At 34.7% G+C, this 14,203-nt stretch overlaps 1 non-coding gene across 1 annotated transcript; it reads right to left on the reverse strand.

Moving 5' to 3' along the window:
• Positions 1-3,071: 3,071 nt before the first annotated feature.
• Positions 3,072-3,178, reverse strand: LOC123607836. The gene has a single exon (XR_006716951.1). It is a non-coding gene; the product is annotated as a U6 spliceosomal RNA (small nuclear RNA).
• Between the last annotated feature and the right edge of the window lie 11,025 nt (positions 3,179-14,203).

Raw genomic sequence — 14,203 nt, forward strand, 5'->3', positions numbered from 1 at the left:
AATAGTGTTTGCATTAAAAGTGATCAAAATATCTTTGGTTTTAATTGTTGCCTGATATAATTAGTTTGGTCCAAGACGAAACATGAACCTTATAGAAAACTTAAAGATTTCATTTCACTTATCTTTATTAGTACATACTTTTATTTTTAAAAAATTTTTAAATGTTTATTTATTTTTGAGAGACAGAGAGACAGAGTGAGAGCAGGGGAGAGGCAGAGAGGGAGGGAGACACAAAATTTGAAGGAGGCTTCCAGCTGTCAGCACAGACCTCGACATGGGGTTCAAACTCATGAACCGTGAGATCATGACCTGAGCCCCAATCGGACGCTTAACCGATTGAGCCATCCAGATGTATTATTACATACTTATAAATCTCTGTTTTTTACTGGTGATGCATTACAAAAGTTGACGTACATTCTAATCACCTTTTCACCCCTGAGGAAAAGATTCCTCACCCTAAATAATAGGGGATAGCCAAACACAGGACACCCAATACCATGTCCTTTTAAATCAATTTAAATATTATTTTGATAATGGTTTGGATCAAAAATACAATTACCTAGTTGTTATCATTATTTGTTGAATAGCTAATCCTTTCGACATAAGGGCACATTCATTCCTTTTAAGATTTTTTTATTTGGTTATATTTATCACGCTGTATGTTTTAGGGCAACACCATTATTTTGATTACCCTAGATTTACAATATATCACTGTTGTTCTATCTTCATTACTCTATAAAAAATGATCTTTTGTTTATGTATTTCCAGATGAATTCAGCATAATTTTTACAAAATTTCCCCTCAAAAATTATCAAAATTCTATTAAACTGGATTGTTTTCCAAAAAATTAGCATGTTAACTATATTCAGTATCCCTGCCATGAAATGTGCTGCCCTTCTCCATTATTAGCATCTTTGGTGGGGTGTGTGTGTGTGTGTGTGTGTGTGTGTGTTTTCGTGTTTTTTTTTTTTTTTTAGCAGTTTTAAGTTTCTTCATAATAATCTTTAACATGATCAAGAATAAGCTCTATCATCTGATGCAATCCTATTTTATGCTTGTTGAGACTCTATTGAACTATAAAACATATTTTAAAACATTTTCATATTAACTCCCTCAGTGGTTACATAGCTTTTTAATCATAGAATTTCTTGACATAACAAAGTCTATGGCTCACCTGCTCAGAGACCTGTGCTTATGCAAAATTGTTGAGATATACTATACCATTTACAGACACATTATGTCCCGCAGCCCTCCAGGTATGTATACCAAAATTCTTACCAATTTTTTCTAGCTTATGAATGTGCTTATGTTCACTGAATTTTTTAAATTCATTCTAAAAAAATTGATGCATTCAAAGGGTATCAAGTACAAGTTTGGTAATTGTTATCTCCTGCTTTCTTCTAATAACCATACTTTATACGTAGCACTGGTCAGAACTTGCAACATGTTTTATTGTGAAATCTGGAAAATAGAAACTTGTACATGACTTTTTATCAGTCCAGACTCCTTGGATGTGATGAATTATTTATAAAATGATGAGAATTTGTCATAATGACGAGAATTATTTATAAAATGACGAGAATGGCTATATTTGTACTTTAAACAAAGGATGGGTAGTCACATGCCAAAAACACTTTAAATAACATTTACTCTAGTGCAGATGAATTTGACTGAGTATAAGCTGAATGAACACATAGCCACCTAAAACTGCACTTATGATTTACATGGAAAATATAGAAGGGACCTTAACAAAATTGAATAATAAACCTCTAAACTTCACAAAATGAGGTAGTAGCAGTCTTAGAATGGATGGAGACCTTGACTCTTTCAATAGTAACCAAGATAATGCAAACTAAGGATCGAGGTACATATGATTACCATGTTGTCAAAAATAAAATAAAAACATACCACGCCAGTGCTGATGAATACACAGAGAAGTATACAATAGTCACTGAAATTAGGAATGTAAATTTTTGATACGGATGGATGTTAATTTACATTATATTAAAAATATTTTCTTATCCTGGTTCTATCATTTTAGTATCACTCTTGTAAAACAGTAAATTCTTCACTCACACAACTAACAGATCCAAAACCTATTGGAGTCGCAACAGGCCTCAAGACCTGCTCCAGGTCATGAATGGCTAGATAATTTAATACAATAGTGCATCCTGTTTCCATGATCAGCAACTTTATTTTTTTTTATAGTCATAACTTTATTAAAATATTTTTCACAGTCATAGCTTTTATTTTTTATTTTTTTACCATTATTTTATTTTTATTATTATTATTTTTTTAATATATGAAATTTATTGTCAAATTGGTTTCCATACAACACCCAGTGCTCATCCCAAAAGGTGCCCTCCTCAATACCCATCACCCACCCTCCCCTCCCTCCCACCCCCCATCAACCCTCAGTTTGTTCTCAGTTTTTAACAGTCTCTTAGGCGTTGGCTCTCTCCCACTCTAACCTCTTTTTTTTTTTCCTTCCCCTCCCCCATGGGTTTCTGTTAAGTTTCTCAGGATCCACATAAGAGTGAAACCATAGGGTATCTGTCTTTCTCTGTATGGCTTATTTCACTTAGCATCACACTCTCCAGTTCCATCCACGTTGCTACAAAAGGCCATATTTCATTTTTTCTCATTGCCACGTAGTATTCCATTGTGTACATAAACCACAATTTCTTTATCCATTCATCAGTTGATGAGCATTTAGGCTCTTTCCATAATTTGGCTATTGTTGAGAGTGCTGCTATAAACATTGGGGTACAAGTGCCCCTATGCATCAGTACTCCTGTATCCCTTGGATAAATTCCTAGCAGTGCTATTGCTGGGTCATAGGGTAGGTCTATTTTTAATTTTCTGAGGAACCTCCACACTGCTTTCCAGAGTGGCTGCACCAATTTGCATTCCCACCAACAGTGCAAGAGGGTTCCCGTTTCTCCACATCCTCTCCAGCATCTATAGTCTCCTGATTTGTTCATTTTGGCCACTCTGACTGGTGTGAGGTGATACCTGAGTGTGGTTTTGATTTGTATTTCCCTGATAAGGAGCGACATTGAGCATCTTTTAAAAATATGGAACGCTTCACGAATTTGCGTGTCATCCTTGCGCAGGGGCTATGCTAATCTTCTCTGTATCGTTCCAATTTTAGTATATGTGCTGCCGAAGCGAGCACCATGATCAGCAACTTTAGATTATCCCACGCTAGCCTACTATTCTCTTTGTTAAATTTGCCATCTTACATTACCTAAGCATTATTGTCCTCACATTCAACTTTATTTTTTCCAGTCTCATTTTTAAGCAGTTGATGTTACTTCTAATCTCACAAGGAAAACAATGAAATTTCAATATCTATTTAGTTTACCCCCAATCCTATTATTTTATATAGCTCCTGTGTCTCACTTCAAATTTCCTTAGCTTTTCCTGATGCACTTTTTCAGTTCCCAGATCCCATCCATGATGTCTCCATCTCATCATGTCCCCTTAGGCTCCTCTTGGTCGTGACAGTTTCTCAGATTGCTCTTTTTGATGACCTTGGCAGTTTGGAGGAGTATAGGCCAGGTGTACATGGAATGCCCCTCAACTGAGATTTGGCTCATGTTTTTTCTTGTGACACGAGTAGGGTTATGGGTTTGAGGGGAGGAAGATCACAAAGTCAGAATGTCATTTTCATCACATCAAGGAGGTCTACTACCATACGACTTGCAAAGCCGATGCTAATTTTGAACCCCAGGCTGAGTAGTGTGTATCCGTTTCTTCACTGTGAATTGACTCCATTTGTTTTGCTCCCATCCCATGCTGTGCTCCGTGGAGGAAAGTCACGATGCACAGCCCACTCTTAATAAGCACGAGTTACTCTCCTCAATTGCTTTTCCTAGTATCAAGCAGATCGTTTAAGTCTGCTCGAACACATTTAAGTTTCTCCCAATTACGTGTTGTGTGTTTACATGTATGCGTACACACAAATACACACACACTGAATCTCCCTTTAGCCATTTCTTTCTCTCCTTTTCTACTCAAACTTCTTGAGAGGTTTGCTGAGGTTCCTTCCTTTGAACACGTGCAGAGGTAGTCATCCTCAATGAAAAGATGTGTGAAACAAATTTTTAAATATTACTATTAGCTACCATAAGTAAGACATCCCCCAAGTAGAACATTTTTGAAGATGCTGGTCATCTCTCATCAGCAAACTGGCAAAATCTCATTAAGAATACTGACCTTAGGGGCACCTGGGTGGCTCAGTCAGCTGAGCGCCAGACTTTGGCTCAGGTCATGATCTCACAGTTCTTGGGTTCGAGCCCCACATCAGGCTCTGTGCTGACAGCTTGGAGCCTGGAGCCTGCTTCAGCTTCTGTGTCTCCTTCTCTCTCTGCCCCTTCTCGGCTTATTCTCTCTCTCTCTCTCTCTCTCTCTCTCAAAAATCAATAAATGTTAAAAAAAAAAAAGTAAAAAAAAAGAATACTGACCTCAAATAATTTCTCCCATGCACAAGAAGCTTCTGTAAATAAAGGACCAGCCCATAACATATGGTAGAGACATAGGGAAAGGCAATTATATCAGAAACTTCCTGAGAGAATGCCAGCATGTACTACTCAAGTATTTCTAATACTCATATATATACACTTGAATGGAATAATTACAATCCTGCAAAGACTAATTGCCAAATAAATTACAAAATGTGGGTGCACTATAATTATGAAAGGAAAGGAGAGAATTTGCACACCAGAGTGGAGGTGAATGGACTTGAAGAAAACTGTGGAATTAGTCATTCTTATTATCTCTTACTTTTGAAAATATTGTCCTAGGTTTATCTTGTTCTCCTTCTAGGATTAAAACTATGTACAATTCTTTAGGCCTCACTTGCAAACTGCTTTTAGTTTACCTATGTGCATGGCTCAGGGATCGGCTAGTTTAATTAAGGACACTTTGTTACTTTTACCAGAAGGGTAAATTTAGAAATTTCGATTTCTTTTCCTCACCCTCACCTCTTTTTCTTACTTTCCTTCTCCTACTTTTTCTCTTATATTCTCCTTTTCCTCTTCATTCTTTGCTTCACAAAATATTGTCCTTAAATTTACAGGGATTTTTTTTTTTGTCATTTATTTAGGATATACATGTATTTGTGGCAGGACATCCTTCTTAATGTGCAATTTGCTGCAATACATAAAAAGTGAAATCCTTGTGCCCAGTAAGAAAAAATAAAGCCATCACTTCTAGAAAACACTGGTTCTAAAACATGTTTTGTAACAAAGTTTCCATCCATAGAAATTCAATAATTAATTCATAATAAATTTGCTCTTTCCTAACTCATAGTTATTCTTACTTAGCTTTTATGGATCATTGTTTTTATCTCTTTGCATTGAATTTTTTTCAGCATTTGTTTTCAGAAGGCTTTTTAATGTTTATTCTCTGTCAATAGCTCACTTGTACTTCTGGTATTTTATTTCTCTGATAAACAGAAAAATCTTTAAATATTTTTTCAACCATTACATGCAGAACTGTATAGCTCAACCTGATTTGTAATGTTATACATTTGTTGAAATCATTTAACGTTGTTTCCAAAGTCTCACTTTGTATATTTTTGACAATACGTTTGGACATTTTCCTTCCTGTAGCTGACCACAATCATTGGAGACCTGACTGCTATAGAATATCATTTTTGATAGTACTAAGATATTATACAGGAAATGTGGGTTAAAGCAATATTTCTGACAGTGAACTGTGATTATCTGTGGATTGTCTGTTTGAGAGCATGAAATAGATTTTCTAAGCTTTTTCTATTACAGTACATAAGGCCCTGACTTTCATCTTAGATAACTGAAGTAAAGAATTGCTACAGATCACATTACTCAAAAGAAAAAAAAAAATATTTTCCTCGTTGAGGTCGAAATATTATTAAAGTCACCTAGACAAGTACCTACGATTGTTTTTCTGCTTCTCCCAAGAGACTAAGCAATGTAAATACAATTTTTTAATACTTTCTTTTGGGGGGCGGGTGGGGTAGAGCCCATGCACGGGTGCCAGAAGTGGACAGAAAGAGCCAGAGCGAATCTCAAGCAGGCTCCCTGCCCAGCCCAGCATGGAGCCTGACAGACAGGGGTGGGGGTGGGGCCTCCATCTTACCTCGGTGAGGTCATGACCTGATGCTTAACTGACTGAGCCATGCAAGGTGCCCCTAAGACATTCTTAATTCTAATGTATCATACATCTAAATCTCAGGGGGGTTTTGTCTATAAAAAATAAGATAGGTTCACCAATTACACATGTGAAGAATACTTCTATGAAAGTCACAACTCAAACATTTTATTGGAAAATAAAAATGTAGCTCTGTGAATATGTTTTTCTCCACTACACTAAAAATATTGGCAAAATGGCAAATTTCATATTTCTGAAACCACTGCAAATTTTTATTTTACCATTATAGAATAAAGGTCTTAATTTGGAAATACAATTTCAAGGACTTAGTGATGCATTTGCATTTGTCAGATAGCATGAATAAATGCTTATTTAGAAATCCTCTATAAAATGTCTTTAATCAAATAACTCTGATCAGAATTGAAATCATAGATTTCCAACACACTTAAAATACATATGTGTGCATATATACGCAAATATATATGCTAATTATACATTACTATATGCTTATTATACCTATATTAGTAATTATGATGCCATTCAACCAAGGCTATGGAGAAAATTAGTAGCATAATATGAAAATATGCCCTTACTTGTAAATCTTTATGTGTATCTTAAAATTTTAATTTCACATTATTAAAATCTACACGTGTTCAATCTTAAACAATGAGATCTTTTTAATATATACTATTTGCCCTTATATATTTTTAAATTAATCATTCAGCATTTATGTTATTGTGCTTATAAAACCTGTCATTAGTTATGGATAAAATAAGTCCTACTCCCAAATTTAGGATCTTTTGGGGGAGACTGAGCACACAACTTTAGAAGCTAACACCTATTTAAGGAATAGCATATAAACAACGTATATAATTTTCTTTCAAATTAAATACCTTGATGGTGACTCAATTCCATGATAATGAGTTTCCTTGTTATTTGGGCAAATTTAGTTAATCGAGGTAAATTTAGTTCTAAAATTTGTAATTCAAAGCTGCTTAGGAGGAGACATCATTCATTTTGTACTTGTTTTTAAGGGCATGTCTTAGTCACCTATGGTCTCAGTTATCATATGCACCAAACCACTCCAAAACTCAGTAACTTAAAACCAGGTGGCTTCCAAGATTGCATGTGATCCGAGTGGCTCTGACTTAGGCGGCATTTCCTCTCGGATGCAGGCTTCTAGTTTGGGTTCATGTATTTCCACAGTCTTGGGAGCAGCTGCTAATTAAAGCAGGTTTTTCTCTTTATAGGTCACACTACTACATGCTGATAAGCAGAAGCATGCAAAAACTCTTAATGCCTTGGCCAAATTGACCAAGTGTCACACTGTCAATATCTCATTGACAAATTGGAGATATGACAAAGTGGAGAAGTGCTGTGTCCAGCAGACTAGGAGGCAATTCACATGGATGTATATATCCTGGCACTGGTTTTGTTTCAATTAACCACCGTCAGTAAGAAATGGATTATTCAAGTGGAAAGCATAGTGTCTAAGAGAAAATAGTTTCTGGAGTGTTTCCTTTTAGAAAATCAGATTTTTTGAAGTGCCACCCAGTAGACTTGGTTGTTTACTATTTGATTTGTTTCTCTGAAAAGTGGCTCTTTGTTTGATATTAACATATATATCATCTAAAGATAAATATAAGGATGGAGGAAATGAAAAAATAAAAACCAAAGAGCAAAATTGTTTCATAGGCTCTCCAGGGAACAATCAAAAATTATTTTGCATTAGTTAAGCATTTTCCATAACCATTTTCTGATTTTGTGCATACTCTTCATAAGAAGAAATTTCTTGGGGCGCCTGGTTGGCTCAGTCAGTTAGTGTCCAACTCTTGGCTTCTGCTCAGGTCGTGATGTCACAGTTCGTGACTTCGAGCCACACATCGGGCTCTGCGCTGACAGTGCAGAGCCTGTTTGGGATTTCTCTCTCCCTCCCTCTCTCTCAAAATATAAACAAATGTTTAAGTAATATAAGGAGAAGTTTCTTTACACTCAGGTAGAGTAGTCTTACGATGACAAACTCATTGCAATTTCAGAAAGATTTAATCTGCTTGAAAATATCTGACTAAAATATATAGGACACCAAAAGGTTCATTTAAGTAGCAATTACCCAACACTGGGAATTTGAGAGGGCCTTTCTTCTGGAATGTTGTACAGCCAAGAAACTTAGGGTGATTACCATCCAGTAGGTCGGTAAAGTTTCTTGGTATGTAGAAAACTTCCATAGTGAGTTAACTGATATTGGTATACACACTGATCACCTACATTAATGCTATACTGCTGTAGACCTATACTCAGTCTGAACTACGTTAGAAATGTCATCTTTCTGATGCTTTAGTTTTAAAAGAGAAAGAAGGAGAAGCATAGAGTGTACTACTTGGCTTATGATCAATCACAGGTTTCATGTATGTGGAAGTGGTTTTTTAAAAAGTGAAAAACTGCTCCCTTGTATGCAATTTTTAATTTTTCCCCCCAGGATCATTAGCCAACACACTGGCACAGGTAAATTCTGGCATTGGAAAGCCTATTATCAGAACTTCACTTCCATGAAAATCAATGTAGATCACAATCAGCTCATGCAAGTGAGACTGCACAGAAAGTTATCCATGAGGGTGCAGTTTACATGCTGAAAAGAACAGACTTCAACTGATGTCATAATTGTCTAGGTTTTCAAAAGGAATTAAAAATGGCAGCTCAAGTGACAGATGTGTCATTTTGATCATTGGCTGGTAACGTCAAATTTTCTCGTGAAGAGGTAAAATCATTCTTCTGTAAAATTAAAAAATAAACGTGCTAAAGATGAATGAGCAATGTAAGATTAGAACATAGGTATAGTAACTTGAACTATTTCATTCAATCCTATGTTTAAAGTCTACTGCATGCCCTACACTTCTAGTGCAAAAGACAGAGCATGATAATCCATAATAACTTGCGCATAAGTATAAAGAATATAAAATTTGAAATTGCATTTTTAGTGAATTTAAGGTTGTTTCTAGTATCTGGCTATACTGCCTCAAATATTTAACCAATGGCACTTAAATAAATTCTACATTGCACGTATTGTCCCTGGCTTCCTTATTTTTTCTTATAAACCATTTGCTTAATTTTTAAAGCTCTCTCTTTAAAGCATTTTACTTTACCAGTTAATACGTACATCCTAGGAGTAAAATAATACTAGCTATGCACATTTATTTATTTTTTTTTTAATTTTTTTTTCAACGTTTATTTATTTTTGGGACAGAGAGAGATAGAGCATGAACGGGGGAGGGTCAGAGAGAGAGGGAGACACAGAATCGGAAAGAGGCTCCAGGCTCTGAGCCATCAGCCCAGAGCCTGACGCGGGGCTCGAACTCACGGACCGCGAGATCGTGACCTGGCTGAAGTTGGACACTTAACCGACTGCGCCACCCAGGCGCCCCTAGCTATGCACATTTAAAAAATAGTTTGGAGGAAAGGAAAAAGTTATTTGGTGAAGCCAACAAAAGGAAATTTTTATTAGGAAAATATCATCCAGCCAATTTTAATATTTCAATTGGATTATTTTAACTAATTAAAAAAATAAAATTCCCAATATTGAAATACTAGCTTTTTATTTATTAATTTGTAAATAGCACATTTTCTGATGTCTCATTGCAATATATTTTAAAATGCACTGTCATGGTATAAAAGTGTATTGCTTTGATAACTAAAAAACAAAAAAGAGAAAAATATCTTTCCTCACCATCAAAGAATATTTTCCTTTTTATAATGCCAAATCAGGATTTCACAAACCTGGCCATATTGACATTTGGGTTTGGATAATTATTTGTATATGTATAAAATTATATTGTCTATATATGATTATATATATAGTCTATATATAGATAATATAATTTTATATATTATAATTTATATTGTCTCTATATATGTCCCTCTCTATATAATTATATGTATTATATATATATAATATAGTGTTTAATAGCATGCCTGACTTTCATTGCTAGATGCCAGTAGAACCCACACAAACCCCACAGCCATGATAATCAAAAATGTCTCCAGACAAAACACAATATTCCACAGGGATATGCAATTGTCCGAAGTTGATACTTTGCTAAATGACATTTCATTTGAGAGGCAGTCAAAAAGGATATATTAGGAAGAATTTTCCTAAGTAAATTAAACTGCGTATTAAGTGGCTATTAAAATAGATTTTATATTTAGTAACTGAGAAACATTTATTGAATCTGCACTTGGAATATTTATACCCTGTGTGTGACCTATGAATTCTAAGAAAATTATCCAGACATCAGAATGAGCTTAATATTAACTGCTAAGTATTTTTAAAGAGTTAACATATCACATGTATAGGCAGGTAAATATGTTAGATCTGTGTTATATATATTTGGCCAAACTTCTATTTTAGTTGTATGATTTTTTCATGAAAAGAAAAAAATTAGTATTCTTATATTTGAAAAATATTAACATTTACATGCAATTTGTAAGTATGAATGACAATATTTCATACTAAAGTTTAGGCATATGTCATTTGCAGATAAATTCCAAATGCATTTACCATATGGTGGTAAGAACTAATAATAAATACACAATGGACTGATGTTTATACATTTCAAAATAAAAGAAACTTTTGTTTTATATCCTTTATAAAATTCCTACCTGCAAGATAACTTGGATGGCCAATATTTGATGAACGATGTTCATCTGTTTGTTTAAGCAAGATAGCTTTTGAATGACCTCATTGTGCACATCACTAAACCTACAGCACACAGTTATCTGCTGAGTAAACTTTTGGCAAAGTCTTCTTCAAAGATGAATGTGTGCAAAGTTTGAGTACCAAATCATAAGGCAAAGCCACTAAACATTATAACACCAAGTACATGTCTTTGAGTTAACATGACGATTGGAGGAAAGTAGAATTAAGAGGAAGATTGTGAGAGCAGAATCATGTTTTTTTTTGTTTTGTTTTGTTTTTGTTTTTGTTTTTTCCTGGAAGCATCTCCTTATAAGTTGGGATTTTGCTTCTGATATTAGCTTTCCTACTGTCCATATAGTCTTCTAAACTTTGCCATATTGCCATTATATTTAAGTTACCCTGGGATTAATAAAGTATTAGAAATGAGATTCCTCGCAGTCATTAAAATAAGGCCTTGGAAAGGAATATCATGTCATCATTGGGCGAGAACTCCAAAATTTATAGGTATGTGTATGTGTGTGTGTACATATATATCAATTATTTTAAGAAATACGGAGCTCATTACTAAGGAAAATATGAAACATACATAAAGAAATAATTTCTCACTGGGTAGCATCTAGCTATAGCTAGAAAATAAACCATCGGAAATTATATGATAATTAAACTTCCTTCCCTTTTACTTACGAAAAAAAATAAGCTATCTTATTGGTTTTCCACTTTGGGTTCATTACTAAGATGATTGCTTAACTAGTCACTTCACTTTCACTAAATATATCAAAAGTATTTAGCTGAGAGATATAAAAAAGTACCCAGTCTGGCAAAAATAATTCTCCAGTCTGATCCCTCACTTTATGTTTTTTTGGGAAATCCTTATCTAAGGAAGTTACTTGACTTAAAAACTATGGTTAGCGAATGTCTGGGATAGAAATCCAGTGTCTTTAACTACAGACTCATTGTTCTCCGTAATAGCACACTTTAGGAATCTGAAATAGCAGCCAGAGGACAAGACAATGAGTAAAGATAAATTTCATTATCCTCAAATCAGACATTAAGAATAATTTATATGTATGAGATTTATAGGCAAGTGAATATATTGACTACCAATTCAGGCTAGTCACTATAATAAAACAATGAAAGTGACAGTCTATATGTGGGCAAGGGATATATGGGAAATCTCTTTACCTTCCCCTCAATTTTGCTGTGAACTTAAAACTGCTCTAAAAAATTGCTTTAATTTAAGGGAAAAGTGATGGTCATTCCCCTGAAAATTATAATAAAACAAGTAAAATAAAAGTAACTAGAATTAGAAGCAAATGTGAGGTAAGTAGCCTGATAGCGCTACAAAGTACAAGCTATACAATTGCAGAAAAAGAATATAATCATGTCCAACAGAGCAGAAAAAAACTAATGCCCTGGCCTAAAAACATTAGGGAGGATTTACAAATGTGAAATGGTAGATATGCAAGAGGAGAATTCAGTGGAGGAAAAACTATTGAAACACAGCTCTATTCTTTAATTATTCATTGGCCATAGGAATTTATTAATGACAAAGTATCAGGTGCCACTAACTCTACAGAGGGCCTAGAACAGAATGGAACCCAAACCTAGTATTTTAAAGTAACAATAGCTACAATTCTATGGGACCCTACCTTGGAGCAGACACAGTTCAAAGTTTATCGATATGTAACAAACCACCCACCAACAGAACATTATTATTTTTCATGATTTCTGTGAGTTGATTAGGTCGAGCTGGTGGTTCTGCTCCATATGGTGTCCGCTGTGATGACAATCATCCGTACGCTCTGTTTAGCTGCCAACACCCAAGATCACTTTCTCCTATGGGGAACAGTTGGTGTGGGCTGAAAACTCACTTGGAGCTGTAGAGCAGAGCACTTTGGTTCCCCTTCACCAGCCTTCCTACTTGTGGTTTGAACTTCCAATAGCAGCACCAAGATTATGTACTAAGAAGAAATAACCCAAGCACGTAAAAGTGAAAGATCTCTTGTTTCCTTTTTAACGATTTTATTTTTAGGTTATCTCTACATCCAACATGGGGTTCAAACTCATTACCCTGAGATCAAGAGTAGCATGCTCTACTGACTGAGCTAGCCAGGTGCCCGCAAAATTGAGGGTCTCTTAAAGCCCAGGTTCAAAATTAACACAGCATCACTTTTGCCACATTCTCTGAGTCAAGGAAATTTCAGGATGGTGCAGAATCTTGGAGAAAATAGATTGCACCTTTTGATTTAAGAAGAGGCAGATTTATAGTCAGATTTAACACATCAATCTTATATTAATTCAGTCTGTATTTAGAACTCTGTTAAATACTCAAGATACTTGAAGCACAGAGAGAGATTAATACATAAATTTCCCAATCATCACAACAAAGAATCAGCAGAACAAAGTATTTATACAAAAGATAATCTGGCACAGAGAATAATAACTGGCATCGATATTATGCTGAACACCAAGAATACAAATTATTATATTTCCTAATCAACAAAAATCAGTTTGGTGTTTTCTGGCATATTGAATTTCTTTCTCTACTTAATTAGGATTCTAGCCAACAGGAGTCCCAACAACTCAATTTTCTTGTTTTAGACATTGTCATGTTTACATGTCCCCAAACTTCATATTATTAGAGTGGTGACTTTTCACTGATGAATTGAGTATTTACAGTTCTCTAAATGCTGAAATTCCATTACATTGATTAAAAAAAAATCCATTGCAAAATTCTAAAAAAAAAAAAAAAATTCAGTTTTGAAACACTGTCACTTTCTTTACATAAACTGAAAAATATCCAGGATTTGTGAAGAATGCAGAAGCTTTTAGGAATTAAATTATCAGTTTCAGGATATTTTGATGTGCATCAGAATAAAAATATCAACACAAAATAATACTTGTTTGCATTAAAGTTACTTTTATAGCATTAAAAGTTTATACATTCACTTTCCCACATTCAGCTCAAACCATGTAAGTCCTTTTTCTCCATTACTTTATGTATAATCTCTGTATGAAGTTTTATCCAGTTTTCACTATTATGATTAAGAGGTCTACCTGGTATGTGCAGTGGGATCCTAGGCATAAGCCTATTGGAGCCCCAGATGGTATTTTACTGTTTATTTGCCACTAACATGTAAGGTCCACGTGAGTAGGAACTGGATCTTCCTTATTATTTTATCCCAGAGAAGTTTTCTTTAGCTGTAGATTTAAGTCTTTTTCTTATGTTACATCTTCAGCAGACACATTCATTTTCTCAGCTTATTCTGTTCTCTTTTCTCAGTACCTGTAATCTTTTCTCATATCATCTTTTTTTTCATTTCACTGCATATTCTTAAAGGATCTCTCAAGTTATCCTTTGTATTATTGATCCAA

This window comes from Leopardus geoffroyi, chromosome A2, assembly GCF_018350155.1.
Source record: "Leopardus geoffroyi isolate Oge1 chromosome A2, O.geoffroyi_Oge1_pat1.0, whole genome shotgun sequence".
NCBI classification, from domain to species: domain Eukaryota; kingdom Metazoa; phylum Chordata; class Mammalia; order Carnivora; family Felidae; genus Leopardus; species Leopardus geoffroyi.